The following is a 20731-nucleotide window of genomic DNA, read 5'->3' on the forward strand; positions in this document are numbered from 1 at the left end:
CACCGTCTATTCCAAGCCACCAGATGTAACTGTGGGCCAATATCTTCATTTTGGGAACTTCCGCGTGCCCATTGTGGAGTTCCTGTAAGAGCGGACCACCCCCACGTTCCAGAACCACAGCCCGTGTTCTCCACATTCTCTGATAATGGGGCTATGTCTCCACGCCTGCGAGAAAACGGGCGTGAATCACTCTGGACTTTTTTCTAGAAAGTCCAGAGTGATACTCCATTTTGAAGGGGGCTAACTGGGCCACGGAGTAGTCCACGCAGCTCCGGGTGCCGATACGGGGCCCTGTACTTCCGGCCACGGGACCGCGCATCGCGTGGCGGCTGCCCCGCGCAAAGTGACAGGCCCACACAGCAGGCCGGCCCCCACAATATTGCCCCCCCCAGATTGTGCGCGCCTGCCGATTGTTGGCACCCGTTTGCGAGCCTGGCCGTCCTGGAGGCCCCCCTTGGTGACGGATCCCCCCCACCCCCCACCAGGCCGGTCACGGACTGTGTCCGCAGCTGCCACTCCAAGTGCTCGCCAGGTGGAACCATGAGTAAACCACACTGACGGGAACTCGGCCAGTTGCCGGCGGAGAATCGCCATGGTGGCCTCTTTTGGATTGGCCATGCTAAATTGTCCCATGATGTGCAATGATGTGCAAATTAGGTGGGGTAACAGGGTTGCCATAGAATCCTTACAGTGCAGAAGTAGGCCATGCAGCTCATTGCGTCTGCCCCGGCCCTCTGAAAGAGTGCTTCACCCAAGCTCACTCTCCCACCCTATCCCATTAACCCTTTAATCTAATCTACACATCGTTTTGGACACCAAGGGGAAATTTGGCATAGCCAATCGGGAACAACATGGGGGCGTCGGTCTAGGTAGGGTGCTCTTTTGGAGGGTCAGTGCAGACGTGATGGGCCAAATGTGTACTTATACAGTGCTGGGATTGTATGAAATCTATGGATGCTTTAAGAACATCCCTCAGCTTTTCTGCTAGCCCCCTCATGAGAGTCTCCTGACATGACCGTGTTCCCAGTAGAATTAGTTGTTTTGTGGCGGCATGGTGGCATAGTGGTTAGCTCTGCTGTCTCACAGTGCCAGGGACCAGGGTTCAATTCCGGCCTCGGGCAACTGTCTGTGTGGTGTTACTTTCGCCCCATATTTGCATGGGTTTCCTCCAGGTGATCCGGTTTCCTACCACAGTCCAAAGATGTGCAGGTTAGGTAGATTGGCCATGCTAAATTGCCCCTTTGTGTCCAAAGATATGCTGGTTGGGTGGAGTTAGGGAGATTGAAAGGGGCAGTAGGCCTAGGTAGGGTGCTCTTTCAGAGGGTTGGTGCAGACTCAATGGGCCGAATGGCCTCCTTCTGTACTGTAGGAATTCTATGGTTTTAAGAGTCTGGTGTCAGACATACGAACGACATGTCCCACCCAGGGAAACTGGCTTTCAGTGATTAGTGTCTTGATGCGAGGCAAGTTGGCTTGAGAGAGAGGATGCGGTCTTTCTTGCCATTTAATTTGGAGGATTTTCAAAAGGCACTACTGATGGTACTTCTCTAATGCTTTGATACGCCTGTGTAGATTGCCCAAGTCTCTGAAGATTATGGGAACGTAAGGATCAGTGTGCGATAATTCAAGACTTTAGTCTTGGGTTTGACGTCCTAGTCCTGCAAAATCTTTTTCTTAGTTAGCTGAAGACTGAGCTGGCACATTGGTGGTAAAGATGAATTTTGTCATCCACGTCCGCCTTCAAAGGGAGGCTACCAAAGTACGGAATATAGTCCACATTTCCCAAGATCTCACTGTTGATCTTAATTGGCAAGGAAGGGGTTGTGCTGTAGGACCTGATTTGAAGATGACCTTAATTTTCCAGATGTTTTGTGAAAGGCCAGTTTTCACAAACTTCGGAGGAGTCAGAAATGACCTGGAGCTCAGTTTCTGCGTGAGCGCACACACAAGTGTCATCTGCACAATGAAGTTCTATCACTGAGGTTGGAGTGATGTTGGTTTTGGATTGAAAATAACATAGGTTGAACGGTTTCCCATCTGTTCTGTGAATTTTCTCCATGCCTATGGGTAATTTCCCAGAGGGGAGGTGCAGTATTGTAGCGAGTGTCATGGAGAAAAGGGTTGGTGCAATGACACAGCCTTGTTTTATCCCATCCTTCACTGCGTTAGCCTCAGTGGTGGTTCTGATGGTATCATGGCTTATATGTCACAGTAGAGGAGGCAGAGGATGGTAACAACTTTGAGGGAAGCCAAATTTGAGGTTGAGAATTCATGGTTACTTTGGTGAGATTAAAAAATGGTCATGTAGAGTGGTTAGTGCGGATTCTGATATTTCTCAAATTTGCTGTGCAGAGATTATCACATCTGTGGTGCCTCTCAATGGGTGAAAACCACACCATGGCTTTGCAAGGAGCTCTTCAGCCATGGGAGGAGGCAATTAAATAGGATAATTGCAATGATCTACCCTGTGTAGACAGCAGGGAGATGCCTCTGTAGTTACTGCAATCGGATTTGTCTCCCCTCTTGACTGTAATCATGATCTGTCCGAGAAATGCATTCCTCTTCCCAGATGAGGACGGTGAAGCTGCACAAGGCATGTAACTCTGTTGTGTTTCAGAATTTTGACTATTCTAATGCACTCCTGGCCAGAGGTCCATATTCTACCCTCCCTCATCCAAAACTCTGCTGTCCATGTTCTAACTCACACCAAATCCCATTCACCCATCACCCCTGTGTTGACTGACCTACACTGTCCCCCGGGTAAGCAACACCTCAATTTTTAAATTCTTATCCTTGTTTTCATAAACTTACCCCATCTCATCTCTGTAATCTCCTCCAGCCCCACAACCATCCAAGATATCTGCGCTCCTCGAATGCTACCCTTGGCCACCCCTGATTTTAACTGATGCCCGTGTCTTCAGCTGCCTGGGCTCGATACCCTGGAATTCCAGCTCTAACATTTCCACATCTCTTTCCTCCTTTGAGAGGTACCTCACTACCAACTTGTTTGACCAAACGTCTGCTCATCTGTCCTGATAGTTCCTTATATGGTTCGCTGTGATATTTTGTTTCATAATGTCACTGTGATGAGTCTGGGGATGATTTATTATGTAAAAGGTGTGATGGGATTGTTGTTGATGCAGGAACACAACTTTATTCTGCCATAGCTGGAACATTAAACCGTCAACTGTTCATTTGCTTTCATCAGTAATAAAGATATTGCAAACATCAAACAAAAGCATGTTATGAATTCAATTCATTAAGATACAGCATGTTCCAATGAAGGTACTGTGGATTGGACAAGGGTGGGACTTGCTGCGAGTGTGTTAATAGGTTCCCCAGCTCAGATTAAGGGCCAATGTTCAGTTTTTAAGAGTCAGTCATTTTCCAGTCACAGTAAGAAGTCTTACAACACCAGGTTAAAGCCCAACGGGTTTATTTGGTTTATAAAGGTTATAAACCTGCTGGACTTTAACCTGGTGTTGTAAGACTTCTTACTGTGCCCACCCCAGTCCAACGCCGGCACCTCCACATCATTTGCTAGTCAGTCAGTTTTTAACCCAGAGAGAAGTGTCCCAGGTAGGGGACAAGTGAGGGAGACAGGGAGATATCACAAACACAAAAGCAGGGGACAGAAACAAGTTCCAGTAAAGAAAAAAAGGAGCAGAAAAACAGGTCAGTCAGTAAAGAGATTTCAAGCAGCAAGTGTGCTGTGGGCTGGCTGTGCAACTGGGATATAGGAGTGGTCCCAGGAGTTCTTTGGTGGTTCCAAGTTGTGGAAAAAGTTAGGGTTAGTGACTCCCCTAACCCTAAAGTGTGTGCGGACCAGAAAGTGGAGGCAGAAGATCTGGGGCGGGATTCTCCCCTACCCGGCGGGGCGGGGGGTCCCGGCGGGATGGAGTGGCGTGAACCACTCTGGCGTCAGGCCGCCCCAAAGTTGCGGATTTCTCCGCATCTTTAGGGGCCAAGCCCTCACCTTTAGGGGCTAGGCCCGCGCCGGAGTGGTAGCCGTCCCCACAGCTGGTGTGGAAGGCCTTTGGCGCCACACCAGCCGGGGCCGAAGGGACTCCGCCGGCCACCGGAAGTCCGCGCATGCACAGGAGCGTCAGCGGCTGCTGACGTCATCCCCGTGCATGTGCAGGGGGGGGTCAGCTCCACGTTGGCCATCGCGGAGGCTATGACTGACGCGGAGGGAAAAGAGTGCCCCCACGGCTCTGGCCTGCCCGCGGATCGGTGGGCCCCGATCGCGGGTCAGGCCACCATGGGGGCACCCCCCCCCCGGGGCCAGATCGCCAGGACCCCGGAGCCCACTCACGCCGCCTGGTCCCGCCAGTAAGGGAGGTGGTTTAATTCACGGCGGCGGGACCGGCATTACAGCAGCGGGACTTCGGCCCATCACGGGCCGGAAAATCGCTGGGCGGGACCCGCCGCAACGCGAATCCCGCCCCCGTCGAATCTCCGGTGCCGGAGAATTCGTCGGCCGGCGGGGGCATGATTCACGCCGCCTCCCGGCGATTCTCCGACCTGGTGGGGTGGTCGGAGAATCCCGCCCCTGATCTCTCCAGTAAAACATCTTGCAAAAAGCTTGATGAGGAACTGAGTTTAAGGAATTCATATCAGATCTGTATCAGATCTGCACAGCCAGCCCACAGCACACTTGCTGATTGAAATCTCTTTACTGACTGACCTGTTTTTCTGCTCCTTTTTTTCTTTACTGGGACTTGTTTCTGTCCCCTGCTTTTGTGTTTGTGATATCTCCCTGTCTCCCTCACTTGTCCCCTACCTGGGACACCTCTCTGTGTATTAAAGTAATAGTGAGCGTAATTTTCAGTTGTGTTTGTCTCACGGAGAGATCCCACCTAAAAAAGCATCGAGTAAATGTTCAGAAGTCTGCCCGAAGAAAACTGAAGCGGAGTTAACACAGGCAAGAGCTCTTAGTGTTTCCAGTGGTAAATCTTCACTGGGGTTTTGTGTTTGTAACCGGCTTATTGTTACCCGCCTTTTGTCAACCTCTGTTTTTAAATAGTGGCGTCACATTGTTTTTGTACCCAATTATTTTTTTTCCAATGAAGGAGCAATTTAACGTGGCCAATCCACCTAACCTGCACATATTATTATCTTTGGGTTGTGGGGTGAAACCCACGCAGACACGGGGAGAATGTGCAAACTTCACACGTGACCCAGGGCCAGGATTTGAACCCGGGTCCTCAGCGACGCAGTCCCAGTGCTAACCACTGCGACACGTGACGCCCCAAAAATCTTTAGACAGTTAATTTTAGATTTTTTTAAATTGAATTCCAATTTCACCATCTGCCATGGCTGGATTTGAACCCAGGGCCTCAGAACATGGCTTTGGGTCTCTGGATAACTAGCCCAGCGACAATACTACTATGCCACTGCCTCGCCACAGTGGCGTCACATTTGCTGTATTCCAATTTGCTCAATCCGCCCCAGAGTCCAGCGCATTTTGGTAAATTACCACAAGCGCATTTTCTATTTCCCCCGCCATCTCTTTTAGTACCCTGGGAGGCATTGCATCAGGGCCAGGAGGCTTGTCTACCTTTAGCCTCATTAGCTTCCCAACACTCCCTTTCCGACATTTCCCCGTCGAGATAGCTCCTGCTAAGAAAGGTGGAGAGAAGAAAAAGGGCCGTTCTGGCATCAACGAGGTGGTTACGAGAGAATATACAATAAATGTGCACAAGCGCATCCATGGCATGGGTTTTAAATAACGTGCTCCCCGTGCCATTAAGGAGATCCGTAAATTTGCAGTGAAGGAGATAGGCACTCCAGATGTCTGCATTGATACTTGTTTGAACAAGGCTGTTTGGGCCAAAGGTGTAAAGATCGCATTCATGTGCGTTTATCCAGAAAGCGTAACAAGGGTGAGGACTCTCCGAACAAACTCTACACATTGGTACCTTATGTTCCTGTCACATCCTATAAAGGTCTGCAGACATTTAACATTGATGAAAACTAAATTGTAAATGTTAAAAAAATAAACTGTGAAAAGCTTCCCAACACTACCTCCTTAGTGATAATGATCGTTTGGAGATCCTCACCTGCCATAGCCTCCTTGCCATCAATTATTGACATGTTATTTGTGTCTTCCACTGTGAAGAACGACACAAAATACCTGTTCAATGCCTCATTTCCCATTATCAAATACCCCTTCACATCCTCTAAAGGACCAATGTTTACCTTAGCCACTCTTTTTCATTTTATATATTTGTAGAAACATTTGCTATCTGTTTTTATATTCTGAGCTAGTTTACTCTCATAATTTTATTTTTCTTTATAGCTTACGTGGCTTTCTGCTGATCTATTAAAGATTTCCCAATTCACTAGTTTCCCATTAATCTTTGGCACTTTGTATGTATTTTCTTTCAATTTGATACCCTCCTCTATTTCCTTAGATATCCATGGTTGATTATCCCTTTTCACTGCTGAGCACAGTGAAAAATTGCTTCGAAAGTCCTCCATTGTTCCTCAATTGTCCCACCATAAAGTCTTTGCTCCCAGTCTATCTTAGCTAACCGTAGAGTTTGCAGTGCAGAAGGAGGCCATTCAGCCCATCGAGCCAGCACCACGCCTCCACCCTATCCCCCTTTATCTCCGTAACACCACCTAACATTTTTGCCTAAGGGCAATTTAGAATGGTCAATTCACCTAACCTGCACATCTTTGGACTGTGGGAGGAAACCGGAGAACCCGGAGGAGACCCACACAGACACGGGGAGAACGTGCAGACCCCACACAGACAGTGACCCAAGCCAAGTCTGGGACCCTGGTGCTGTGAAGCAACTGTGTTAACCACTATGCTATGCTACTGTGCTGCCCTCATTCCATTGTAGTCTCCTTTGTTTAATTACAAGACACTGGTATTGGATTTTACCTTCTTACCCTCCATCTGTATTTTAAATTCAACCATACTGTGATCGCTCCTTCCGAGAGGATTCTTAACTACGAGATCATTAACGATTCCCGTCTCATTACACAGGACCAGATCTTTTTTTTTTTTTTTAATTTATAGTACCCAATTCATTTTTTCCAATTAAGGGGCAATTTAGCGTGGTCAATCCACCTAGCCTGCACATTTTTTGGGTTGTGAGGGCGAAACCCATGCAAACACGGGGAGAATGTGCACGGACAGTGACCCAGAGCTGGGATCGAACCTGGGACCTCAGCGCCGCGAGGCACCAGGGCTAACTCACTGCGCCACCGTGCTGCCCTCACAGGACCAAATCTAGGATAGCTTGTTCCCTCTTAGGCTCCATTACTTACTATTCAAGGAAACTATCACGGATGCATTCTAAGCTCCTCCTCAAGGCTGCCTTGACTGATCTGGTTTGACCAATTGACATGTAGATTAAAATCCCTCATGATAATTGCCGTACCATTTTTACATGTACCAGTTATTTCTTTGTTTATTGCCCGCCCCACTGTAATGTTATTATTTGCTGGCCCATAGACTACGCTTATCAGTCACCTTTTCTCCTTACTATTTCTAATTTCCAACCAAATGGATTCAACTTTTTTCTCCATTGAACCTATATCATCTCTCACTACTGCCCTGATGTCATCCTTGAATATCAGAGCTACACCACCTCCCTTATCTTCCTGTCTGTCCATCCGAATAGTCAGATACCCCTGGATATTTAACTCCCAATCGTGACCACCCTGCAACCATGTCTCTGTCATGGCCACTAAATCATACTCATTCACGATGATTCGTACCGTAGACTCGTTTACCTTGTTTCAAATGCTACGAGCATTCAGCTAAAGTGCCCTTATGCTAGTTTTTATACCTTCGTTTTGAATTGTAACACCTCCATTAATAATATCTTCGGAGTTCTTCTTCCCTTTAACTTTTTTCATAATTTTCCATGTAGTTGAACCCACCTCCCCACGTGCTAACCTGCTGCTTTGCTTCCCATTAACCATTATACTTCTCGTAGGGTTACCCTTCCCTTCACCCCCACTTGCGAGTTGAAAGTCCTTGTGACCGCCCTATTTATCCTTTCCACTAGAACACTGGTCCCAACAGTTCAAATTCCTCCTGTCCCAATACAGATCCAATGCCCCATGAAATGGAAACCCTCTTTCCCACACCACTCTTTTAACCATGTGTTTACTTCCCTAATTTTCTCATCCCTATGCCAATTTGCACGTGGCCCGGGTAGTAATCCAGATTATAACCCTTTAGGATCTGTTCTTTAATATTTTCCCTGACGTTGGTATTTTTGCGAATTGTCCTGATGACAACAGAAAATTAAAAGCTTCAACCACAAAAAAGTGTGTTTTTCAGCAATCAAAATTGTCTGGGATCCAGACCTCTTTGCAAACATATCTTAGTTTTCAACAAAAGCAACCTCTTAAACCTTTCAAAACCTCATGGAAATAAAATAACGTTTACAGGTCCGTTGAAAGGTCTTGATGAAACTAGACAAGGGGTTGAAATAAGATGGGCTGAAACTCAAAGTTTCCATTGCTTTAATAAAGCCAAGTGACAATTCAGGCTCTTTTGTCAACTAAGAGGATTGCAAAGGATTTAAAGCAAAAGCTAGAACCCAATCCTATGCAGATCAATATTAGGTGGTTCCAGTTTCCTGCATGAACATCAGTTCAAAGCAGTTATGAAGAAATCACCTTACATCAATTAATTTGAACGAAGAACACATTCTGATGTAGCAAACAAACGGTTAAGCAATATTTCTGTATTTAAACCATGCCATACTGAAGTTCCATTTCTTTTACATGCCTGATGCAATAAGGAAACCACATATATATTCTCACATCAGTGAAACACCAAGGTCTGGCTTTCCGTCAAGTGAAAACACCTTCTGCTTTTCACAGCAGTTATGAGACAAAAAAATTACATTATAACAGGATAGAAAGATTTTGATGTGGCCAATAGAATACCTATTATTTGTACCTACATTTTCAAAGGCTATGATTAATTTATGGCAAAGTTGTTTGTACAAGATATCAAATCTTCACTGTAACACCGACCATTAGTTTTTGAAGTTTGATGATTAATGGAATGCACAAAAATGCCAAAACAGATGCAGTCTCAAGGACCTGAAAAATGGAAGGGAGCCAAATTGATGCACTGTGGCACAGAGCCACTTCAGAAAAAAATTCAGCCAGAACAAAGGACGAGAGCTTTGTCAAAATTTCTCTTTGTCTGAGGGCTGAAGAACTTGGCAAAAGCTGGCAGAAAGTCGCCATAAAATTAAATGGGACTGGTCCACGAGTGAAAGCTTGGCTAAAAAAAAATGACACTGCAAAACATATTGTAACTCAAAATACATTGCCACTGTGCTCTAGTAGGTTTGTCGCTCAAATTCTCAAATTCTGGAACAAGAATGCAACCATGATGCAAGCATGCAACTATTAGTAATAAATCTCAACAGGCATCAAAACTCATTGCTTTGACTCCATCAAATTTCCAAAGATGCTTGTCGTATGAGGACGGTTGAGGACTTTGGGTCTGTACTCATTGGGAGCTTAGAAGGATGAGGGGGGATCTTATTATTGAAACTTACAGGATACTGTGAGGCTTGGATAGAGTGGATTTGGAGAGGATGTTTCCATTTGCAGGAAAAACTAGAACTAGAGGACACCATCTCAGACTAAAGGGATGATCCTTTGAAACAAAGATGAGGAGGAATTTCTTCAGCCAGAGGGTGGTGAATCTGTGGAACTCTTTGCCGCAGAAGGCTGTGGAGGCCAAATCGCAGAGTGTCTTTAAGACAGAGATAGATAGGTTCTTGATTAATAAGGGGATATGGGGTTATGGGGAGAAGGCAGGAGAATGGGGATGAGAAAAATATCAGCCATGATTGAATGGCGGAGCAGACTCGATGGACCAAGTGGCCTAATTCTGTTCCTATGTCTTATGGTTTAATGCCTAACAGAAAGAGACATCTTCAAAGCAGTACTAATCCATGAAAATTGTAATTTGTGTTTTCACAGTTTTGTTTGAGGAGGCGTACTTGCACAAAGGGCCCCCATTCGGCCCATCGAGTCCTTGTAGAGCAATTCATTCAGTCCCACTCCCCTCCATGGCCCTGCATATTTATTTCCCTTCGAGTGACTACCCAATTTCTTTTTGAAACCATTGACAGTCTCTACTTCCACAATTCACTTGTAGGAAGTGAATTCCAGGTCATTCGCACTCACTGCATAAAATGTTCTTCTGTATCTCTTGCCCGAAACCTTAAATCGGTTTCTCCTTGATCTTGTATCTCAGCTAATGGGAACAGTTTTTCGCTGATAACCTGTCACTGACATCCAGCTTCAGCATCATAAATAAGCATATGTACTGGGCAACAAATACCAAGAATATTAAAAGAAAGGAAAAGATCATGTAGCTCAACAAACCCAATTCTTTCATGAATTCAAATTGTCACCACATTAACCCTTTATCAGAAGTTATTTTTAATTTTAAAAAAAATATATATTTTATTGAAATTTTTTTCCCTGAGCAACATTTTTCCCGCTTACAAAACAAGCGAAACGATAACAGTAACAAAACAGAAATTTTTAAACTTTTTAACAATAATAATAATAGTAGGAATAATATACAAGTAACAAAACCTCGTACTCTATTGACCTATACTCAACTGCCTCCTCCCCCCCCCCCCCCCCCCTCCCCCCTGGGTTGCTGCTGCTGGTCATCCGTCTTCCCTCTAACGTTCCCCTAGGTAGTCGAGAAATGGCTGTCACCGCCTGGTGAACCCTTGAGCCGATCCTCTCAGGGCAAACTTTATCTGCTCCAGTTTAATAAACCCCGCCATATTGTTTACCCAGGCCTCCAGTCCGGGGGGTTTCGCCTCCTTCCACATGAGTAGGATCCTGCGCCGGGCTACGAGGGACGCAAAGGCCACGACATCGGCCTCTTTCGCCTCCTGCACTCCCGGCTCTTCCGCAACTCCAAATAGAGCTAACCCCCAGCCTGGTTTGACCCGGGCCTTCACCACCTGCGAAATCATTCCCGTCACTCCCTTCCAATACCCTTCCAGTGCCGGGCACGCCCAAAACATATGTGCATGGTTTGCCGGGCTCCCGCCACACCTCCCGCATTTGTCCTCCACTCCAAAGAACCTGCTCAATCTTGCCCCCGTTATGTGTGCTCTATGTAGCACCTTAAATTGAATCAGGCTAAGCCTGGCGCATGAGGAAGAGGAATTTACCCTGCTTAGGGCATCAGCCCACATACCCTCCTCTATCTCCTCCCCTAATTCTTCTTCCCACTTTCTTTTTAGTTCGCCCACCGACTCCTCCCCCTCTTCCCTCATCTCTCTATAAATCTCTGACACCTTGCCCTCTCCGACCCACACAGTTATTTTTAATTATAGCAGACATCAAAAAGGCACACAAGGCCATGTGAGAAAGGCAGAGGCATTTTTGCATGAGGCAGACACAGGAGAGTGGGAGAGCAGAGCTAACAAGAGATAGGGAGAGATAGAGGGCACAAAAAAGAAAGACACCAAGGGAGCATTGGAAAGAAAAAGAGAAGTCAGGAGGAGAGTAAGCAGAGACAAGAAAAAAAAAAAAAGGCACAAGAGTGAGGGTAAGAGTGCGTGCGATAGAGGACCCCAAAAGCAGGAAGAGTATCACACACGAATGAGAGAACACGAGAAAGAAAAACAAGAACACACAAGCTAGAGAGGGGCAGAAGTGAGAAATGCAAATTACACCTCGATGATGATGGAACTGGTACTGACTGTAAACTCCCTCACTTCTGGGACTGCAGACGAGTGCCGCACAAAGTTCTCCTCCTTCAGCAGGGGACGGAAGGTAACACACTGCTCACTCCGTCCTAATTCTCACCTGTCTATCATGAGTATCAGCACACTCTTCAGTCCCAATTCTACACGTCTTTATGATTACTCTGCACTCGTGGGTTAAGGAAGCCCCCAACTCTCACCCAGAAGACTGCAGGGTGTTCCATGATAAAAGGTTAGCATTCTCACCAAACTGTCAGCACAACGCGGTGCTCTCCCATTTTCTACCTTATCCACCATGATTATCTTCATCATTATTCCTTATTGTGCTCTCTTAAGGGGAGTCCAACTGGTTGCACTATGGTTACTTGTCTAGTCACAGAAATTGCACAATGCTAAAACTCTTTTTCTCAGCATCATACCCCCCAAGCATCCCAGTACATCTGGCTTACACGGCTCGTTAGCATGAGCACTATATAAATTCAAGTTATTGGCCAGAACTTTCCAGCCCCACAGGAAACCCGCGGTGAGGCATTCAAATCTCTGTTCACATCAGCAGGATTGGAAGATCCCACTGGCTGGAAAAGTTCGACCACTGTTGATTAATTCACTATCTTCTAGCAACACAAATAAGCACACAACTTATCAGCGATAAATTTATCAGATGTAATACCAGCTTCCTCTTTCCCAGGTGCCAGCTTTCATCAAGGAGAAATTAGATAGTAAGGATGTGTCACTAGGTGTGGGGCAACGGACTGAGGAATGCGTTACCTTCTCAGCAGAGATTAATAAGAAGTCTGATCGTGGCTTTGGACTCCAGAATCTATGGGCACTCTCCTGAAAAGAAGGGTGCATAAAGCACATACGTACGTTCAGGCTACTTGTATTGAGGTGCTGCTGTTAGTCTAAGGATCTGCAGAGATTGACAGATGCGACACTTACAGCTATAGTTGCCCTTTGTGGCAGCAAATCAAATCTGTTCTTTGCTGCTATTAGTAGAGCAAGGAGCAGCATCAACGGAATCTGTAGCAAATCCCCAGTTTAGAAATGGCCAGACTTCATCTTTGTGGAAACACAGACTGCAGCTCTCAGGGCTTTGAGGATCTGATAGCTGCCATTAGGCTAGTTAACCCAAGGATCCAGGGTCAAGTGGTATCTGGAGTACACCTGGCTGATACCTTCACAGGAAAGTAGTACATGCCAGAAAGTTAGCTTTTTCCGTTAGGATTCCATATTAATGATATATGGGGGAGATGGGACCAGAACTGCACCCACAAATCAGCTGGGAACAAATAACTTGCATGCATTTGTACGCGCCTTTCACAGTGACTATTGTAATGAAGGGACCTTTTTTTAAATACAATTCGAGTACCCAGTTATTTTTTTTCCAATTAAGGGGTAACTTTAATGTGGCCAATCCATCTAACCGGCACATCTTTGGGTTGTAGGGTGAAACTCACGCAGATACAAGGAGAATGTGCAAATTCCACACAGTGACACGGGGCCGGGATCGAACCAGGGTCCGGAGCGCCATAGGCAGCAGTGCTAAACACTATGCCATCATGCCACCCGTGTAATGTAGGGACCTAAAATTACATTTTATTAGATGCATTTAGCCTGTCTTGATTAATCCTGAGGTATGCTAATCCAATAGTTCAACTTGTTGCAGCTGGTGAGCTAAAAAATTGCTAATCTCTAATAATGAATTGTGTGCAGGAGATAAAAACTGTAGCAACCAAAAAGAAAATTCCGTTGTAATGTAGTTAGTCTGCAGTCAAAATTATCTGATTAATTTTTGGTGTCTGGATTTTTCTGTGGAAACACAAGAAATCCACCGCAAAACTATTGCTCTCAAAAAAGATACAATTACACATCAACTGGTAATTCATCCATACAGTACAAATGTGAGGGGTGCCAGCGGGGCCCGGCCAACCACACCCACATGTTTTGGGCTTGCCCCAAGCTTTCTGGGTTCTGGACAGCCTTCTCCGAGGCAATGTCCAAGGTTGGGGGGGGTGAGGGTGAAGCCCATGCCCAATAGTGGCATCTTCGGGGTATCGGAGTAGCCAGAGTTCCACATGCGGAAAGGGGCCAATGCCCTCGCTTTCCTAATTGCACGCTGGAGAATCCTGCTCGGCTGGCGATCGGCAGCACCACCCAAAGCTGCAGACTGGCTCGCTGACCTTTCGGAATTTCTCCACCTGGAGAAGATTAAGTACACCAACCGAGGGTCAGAGGATGGCTTCCTGGATACTTGGGGGCTGTTCGTCGACCTGTTCCAAGACCTGTTCGAGGTCAGCAACGGGAAGTAAGCCAGGGGAAAAAAAAGATGAAGAACCAAGGGACTGCGTGGCCCAGGGGGAAACCATGGGAGAAGAGGAAGGGTGATGAAAACAATGGGGGGGTGGGGGGGGAAAGCCAATAAAAAGATTTTCAAAACAAAAATTCATCCATTCAGTGCTATCTAAGTGTTTACGACTTGTTCAATAACAAGGTTAGATAAATGCTTAATTTAAGTGTCAGGTGGATATATATCATGTTTTGCTATCGGTGTTTTATGATATCACAACATAATCCTTTGTAAGCATGGGTGAATGAATGAAATGAAATGAATTGAAATGAAAATGAAATGAAATGAAAATCGCTTATCGTCACAAGTAGGCTTCAAATGAAGTTACTGTGAAAAGCCCCTAGTCGCCACATTCCGGCGCTTGTTCGGGGAGGCTGTTACGGGAATCGAACTGTGCTGCTGGCCTGCCTTGGTTGGCTTTCAAAGCCAGCGATTTAGCCCTGTGCTAAACAGCCCAGACACGGTGACACGGTAGCACAGTAGTTAGCACTGTTGCTTCACGGTTCCTGGGTCCCAGGTTCGATTCCCGGTTTGGGTCACTGTCTGCGCGGAGTGTGCAACTCTCTGTATCTGTATGGGTTTCCTCTGGGTTCTCCGGTTTCCTCCCACAGTCCAAACGTGTGCAGGTTAGGTGGATTGGCCCTTTGTGTCCAAAAAAGGTTAGTTGTGGTTACTGGGTTGCAGAGATAGGATGGAAGTGTGGGATTAAGTAGTGTGCTCTTTCCAAGGGCAGGTGCAAAATCGATGGTCGAATGGCCTCCTTCTGCACTGTAAATTCTATGATCTTAAAAACTCAAACTGAAGGGCTTCAATGGAACAGCAGACAATATACTTGACTGCAGAAAAATAAACAAAAATTCCCACTTCCTGTAACATGCTTATCGAGAAAAACAGCTTAATTTGAAGTTCAGAATATTGGATTTTAAAGCATCCAAGAGTAATTCCACAACTTCCTTGATTTAACAGGGAGACAGGGAGAGAGAGAGAACATTTTCTTAGTCTATCTAAAATAGCTGACTGCAATGGACGACTTGACATTCCAAAATCATTCACTGTCTGAATTTTGGAATACTTTGCTGCAATCTTGTTTATTTCCTGTTTCCCATCACAGGAAGAAGAATAACTGAAGGAAGATTTGGAAGAAAGACTAAACTGTCCAAATGTTATTTTGGATCAGAACATTATGGCTTGCTGCTCCAAGAAGCTCTGCTCCAATCTCTGACAGTGCTTCTCCATTTTTTCTTCCATTTCCATGGTGATAGTGACTCACACCGAGTATGGCTTCATAAATCTTAGCAACTGTTTTGCTTCTTTCCAAAATAAGCATCCCCCAGTGTGAGCTCAGATGTCATGTGCTAGAAGGTCGTAAGTACATACCTCCCACCCCAGCCATGGTCATTGGCTGCCAATCATAAGGGGAAGGCTGAGCTGATATTGCCCTCTCCATAGCTCAGGGTGACAGAAGTCAGTAGCATCTCATCTGTTGCCTCACATAAAAAACAGCTAACGTAGAACAGACCAGGGTTCAAACTTGGGACATTTTGGCTTGCATGGCTTTGTACTTTTATACTGAATTACTCAGACGGCTCTCAGGGGAAGGAAACTACAAATACATTCTATAAAAATTGCAAAGAAACTTTCTTCCTGTGACCCTCATCACAAAAAAGTTAATTTTCAGCTTAAATAAAATTCCCATTATTTTCACCGGTGTACCTGGGATTCCAGTGTGTAAAGATATAAACATAAGTCAGTTCATTCTAGTACTTTTGCTCACTAGCACTTGATAATGAATGCGTTATTTTTAGCGCTTGATAATGAATGTGTCATTTTTAAAGCTATGGTAATTTGATGAATCCCCCTCTCAATGTGACGCTCCACCTGCCGGGAGTGGGGGTTGGAAATTTGGGCAAGTGCCTTCCATAATTTTCCACCCATTAGTAGTAATGCCAAAGCTGCCCTCCAGGAGCACGTATTTGTCAAAGAATCCCCCTTAGGCTGTGCTGCAACAGTAACAGACCTATGTTCAGAAACATTTGTAATTTGCTTAGAACAAGCTGGAAGAAATAAGTACAGAAGAATTTTGCCACAAGGAGAAAAGCCTAAATAAAGAGATTGCAGTAGAAATAGAACAGACAGAATTGCCTCCCCACAGACCAAAACATGCATGGAACTGCTTAGTCAATGGGCTGGGCCAAACTGTAACGAGCCACTATTCTCCAAACCAGAGAAGACTACGCCTTAAACAGGAAACTATCCAGAGTTTGGAATCATATTAAACAGATTTAAAGTGGCATGATAATAAATAGGATATGATCTATCAGTACAAGCAAGGAGATTTACAGCAATGGTGTTACAGCCACAAGAATTATGCATGGCATGCCAACACTCTGCACAATCAAATTAAACAAGAACCACAGGGTGCAACTGGAAATAACTATTCAAAATTTCTATAACATTTTGTGCTAACCAAGTTGTTTTGAGGAAAGGAAATGCTAATAGATTTACATAAATTCAATTAGAATTTACCGCACAAAACACAGTGATTCAGCCCAACTGATTCAGTGACCAGGAGGCTTTCTGTTTAGCTTATTAAATTGATGTGCCATCAATTAACACAAGACGAGTAGTGAACAAAACTGTGGCTTTAATAAGCTAAACAGAAAGCCTCCTGGCCAGTGATCCCAAACTGGGGCAGGGCCGGAGGTCAGCCACCTTTATACCGAGCCCGAGGGGAGGAGCCACAGGCAGTGGTTTACCACAACACATGTAGTCCAGTAACAGTTTACCACAATACATATAATACACTAACAGTGGTTTATCACTCAGTGTCTATGCGCCACATGAGTCCCACCTACATGTAGAGATATAACCTTCCATTCTTTTGTTACATACATACACTTTGGTTAAACATAAAAATTAGCAGCAGGAGTAGGCCTTGTTACATCTATAAAGGCAGCAGTGCTTCATCAGTAATTCTTAGTGAGGGGCTTGAACTAATCATAAATGGCAGCCTACAGTCAGCTTGCCTCACGGCAGAGTCACGTGTCTACGGCAAGTCAGGCAGTACACTTCACAAGATTGCACTTACAAAACCCAAACAGGCCTTCAGCCCATGTGCCTGCTCCACCCATTTGATAAGATTGTAGCTGACCTGTTTGTGGCCTCAATTCTACTTTTCTGTCTGCCCCTCCAAGGCCCTCAACTGCCGTGTCTATCAAAAACCTATATCTTTAAAATATTCAATGACCCTACCTCCTCTGTTCTCTGGGTAAGAAATTCCACTAAGGGAAACATCCACCCAGCAACCAACCTGTCAAGCTCCTCAGAATCGTGTCTGTTTCAATAATATCGCCTCTCATGCTTCTAAACTCCAATAGATCGCAGGCACAACCTATCCAATCTTTCCTCACAAAATAACCCTTCAGTCAGGAATAACATTCTCGGAATTGCTTCTAATGCAAACACATCCTTTCTTAAGTAAGGAGGCTGGAACTATACATAGATCTCCAGATATGGTCTCACCAACAGTAGCAAAACTTAAATTAATATTCCATTACTCTTACAATAAAGAACATTTGTTTTCCTCATCACATACTGTTCCTGCATACTATCTTTTTGTAATTTATGTACCTGGACACCCAAATCACTCTGTACCGCAGAGTTCATAGAATCACAGAATCCCGCCCGATGGCATATGCGAGCAGGGCGGCCGCATCAAGGAGAGCTCCCGCCGGTGGCCACGAGTTGCGGGGGTTTCCCCGAGTCACCATTCACACCCCGACTGTTGTCGGTCTTTGGGGCCGTCATGGGCAGCTAGCGGGGCCGGTTTAAAAACCGGCAAAGAACTACGCGCGTGTCGGGCGGTGGGGGCTGAGGCGCTGGGCCCAGCGCAGAGATCGGAGCACAGGGGGCGGAGCTAAAAGGAGGCCGAGACGGCAGCCCCGAGGCCAGGGCGCGATGTTGATGGGATGTCCCATATCGGATGGCTCCCACCTAGGGTGAAGTAAGAAGGCTGAAGTCCGGTCCCAGGGTAGCCCTGGGGAAATGTAAAGGAGAAGAGAATGAAGGTTTAAAGAAGTTTGGTGAAGGGTTTTTTTTTCACCCCTTTTTCCCTTTTTTTTGTGTGAAGGAAGAAAAATTGTGGTTTTTTTCCCCCAAAAAAAATTCAGATTGATGAAGGATAGGAGGGTGGGAGGGAGAAGAAAAGAAAGGAAAAACAATAAGCCGCTAAAGGATGCGAAGAGCAGCATCGAAGAAAGGAGGAAACGCGGGTTCGCCGCTGAATGAGAGGAGGAGCAAAAGTGCTGACAGGATGGCGGAAGCCGAACCACAAGGCGGGGTCGCACTACTTACGGTGGAGAAGATGACCGAGGTGATGGCGGTGGAGCTGGAAAAACAGTTCGCGAGGCACATGGAGGCCTTGAGGAAGGAGACGGTGGTCGCATTGAAGTCATTGGTGGAGGAGGCAATCGCCCCGGTGAGAGTAACTGTGGCAAAGACATCGGCCGAGGTGAGAGAGCAGGGCGAGAAGATGAAGGAAGTGGAGGAGGCCGTGTCACGGCACAGCGATCAGGTCACCTCGATGGGTGACGAGCTGCAGAGGGTGGTGGAGGTCAACAGAGGACTCCGAGCAAAGCTCGAAGACTTGGAGAACCGCTCAAGGCGGCACAATTTGAGAATTGCGGGCTTGCCCGAAGGGACAGAGGGCCCAAGGCCAACAAAATACTTCGCTAAGAAGTTGGCGGACCTGATGGGGGAGGGGGAGAACCACTCCCGGTACAAACTAGACCGAGCTCATCGGTCATTAACGCCGAAACCCAAAGTGAACGAGCCGCCAAGAGCAGTAATTATCTGCTTCCATAAGTTCTGCATGAAGGAGAAGATATTAAGCTGGGCGAAGCAGAAGCGCGAGGTGCAGTGGGATGTTACTGTGGTTCGGATCTACCAGGACTTGACAGTGGAGTTGGCAAAAAGACGAGCGGCGTTCAGGCGAGTGAAGGCGGCATTGTACAAAAAGGGGGTGCGATTTGGTATGGCGAAGCTGAGGGTAACATATAACGCCAAAGGCTTTTATTTTGAGACAGCAGAGGCGGCTGAGGCATTCGTGAGGGCAGAAGGCTTGGGACAGACGTGAGGAGCGGAACTGGAAGAGAGACTGTGGACTGTGTTTGGGCAGCTGGAAAATGTATAAATGCTACAACTTTCTTTTTACTAATGTGTATTGTAATTTACTTCTCTTTGCATTGTTGCAGAGTTCAAGTTAATGGGTGGGTTGATTGGCGTTGTGTGTGTCGACGGTTAAATCTTATGTTAGTGAATTGTGTGGGTTGGATTGTTGGTTTTGTTTTTTCTTTCTCAGGGACTGGGTGGAAGGGGACGATATATCTTGGCGGGGGGAGCCACCCACGCTAGCTAACTAGTCAGCTAGTGAACAGAGGTGAGGTGAGAGGAGAGCTGCGGACGTTGGAGCCTGGATAGCATGCTTCAATGGGCCTACGAGGCGAGCGAGGGGGGGGGGATTGATGCGGATAGATGTTTCTTCAAGGGAGAGCGAGGGGGGGGGGGGGGGATTGATGCGGATAGATGTTTCTTCAAGGGAAAATATAGGGGGGGTTCTTGGGAGGGGGTGGGGGAAGGGGTTCGATGTTAGCAATGAACAGGGGCGGGTCAGGCTAATGGGGCAGGGCCCGGTGGTATGATGATGGTGAATAAGAACGGTGGGGGGTTGAGAGACCCCCAGTAAGGATAGTCACATGGAATGTGAGAGGGCTAGGAGGTCCGGTCAAGAGGGCAAAGGTGCTTGCGCATCTTAAAAGTTTGAAAGCCGATGTGGCAATGCTGCAGGAGACTCACTTGAGGGTGAAGGACCAGGTGAGACTTAAAAGGGCTGGGTTAGCCAAGTGTTTCACTCTGGATTTGACGGAAGGGCTCGAGGGGTAGTGGTGCTGGTCAGCAAAAGGGTACGCTTCCAGATGGAGAAGGTAGTGGCAGATCAGGGGGGTAGATATGTGTTTGCGGCAGGGGCACTGGAGGGGAGATTAGTGGCGCTGTTAAGTGTATACGGTCCCAATTGGGACGATGTGGGATTCGCGAAGAAGGTGTTTGTGGCCATCCCCGACTTGGACACACACAAACTGATTGTGGGGGGGACTGGAACTTGGTGCAGGAGCGAAGGTTGGACAAATCACGGCCGCGCACGCTGGTCCCATCAGGCGGGGGGGGGGCGAAGGCGCTGGCTGGGCTAATGGTGGAAATGGGAGGGGTGGACCCTTGGAGGTTCCTGCACCCTAGGGAACAGGAGTACTCGTTTTTCTCAGCAGTCCATAAGGTATACTCGCGGATCGGCTTTTTTGTGGTGGGAAAGGCTTTGTTGGCTGGGATTAAGGAGTCGGAATACTCGGCAATTGCAGTGTCAGATCATGCTCCGCATTGGGTGGATATGGTACTGGAGAAGGGGGTAGCGCAGAGGCAGGGGTGGAAACTGGATTTGGGGCTTTTGGGGAACCAAGTGTTCTGTGAGAAAATTGAAAAGGTAATTAAGGAGTTTGTAGGTTTTAACTGTACGGGTGAGGTGTCGAAGGCAGTTGTCTGGGGGGCTCTAAAGGCGGTGGTGAGGGGTGAGATAATTTTGTTTAAGGCCAGGGTGGAC

At 46.6% G+C, this 20731-nt stretch overlaps 1 protein-coding gene and 1 pseudogene across 20 annotated transcripts in view; one reads left to right on the plus strand and one right to left on the minus strand.

Annotated features, from left to right (window-relative positions):
- The window catches only part of LOC140424893 (sickle tail protein-like), a 931095-nt gene that overhangs the window by 171115 nt on the left and 739249 nt on the right, over positions 1-20731 (minus strand). The gene's annotated exons all lie outside the window — the stretch shown is intronic.
- LOC140425639 (large ribosomal subunit protein eL31-like) lies at positions 2552-5980 on the plus strand (annotated as a pseudogene).

The sequence above is a fragment of the Scyliorhinus torazame genome, chromosome 6, assembly GCF_047496885.1.
Source record: "Scyliorhinus torazame isolate Kashiwa2021f chromosome 6, sScyTor2.1, whole genome shotgun sequence".
Lineage (NCBI taxonomy): Eukaryota > Metazoa > Chordata > Chondrichthyes > Carcharhiniformes > Scyliorhinidae > Scyliorhinus > Scyliorhinus torazame.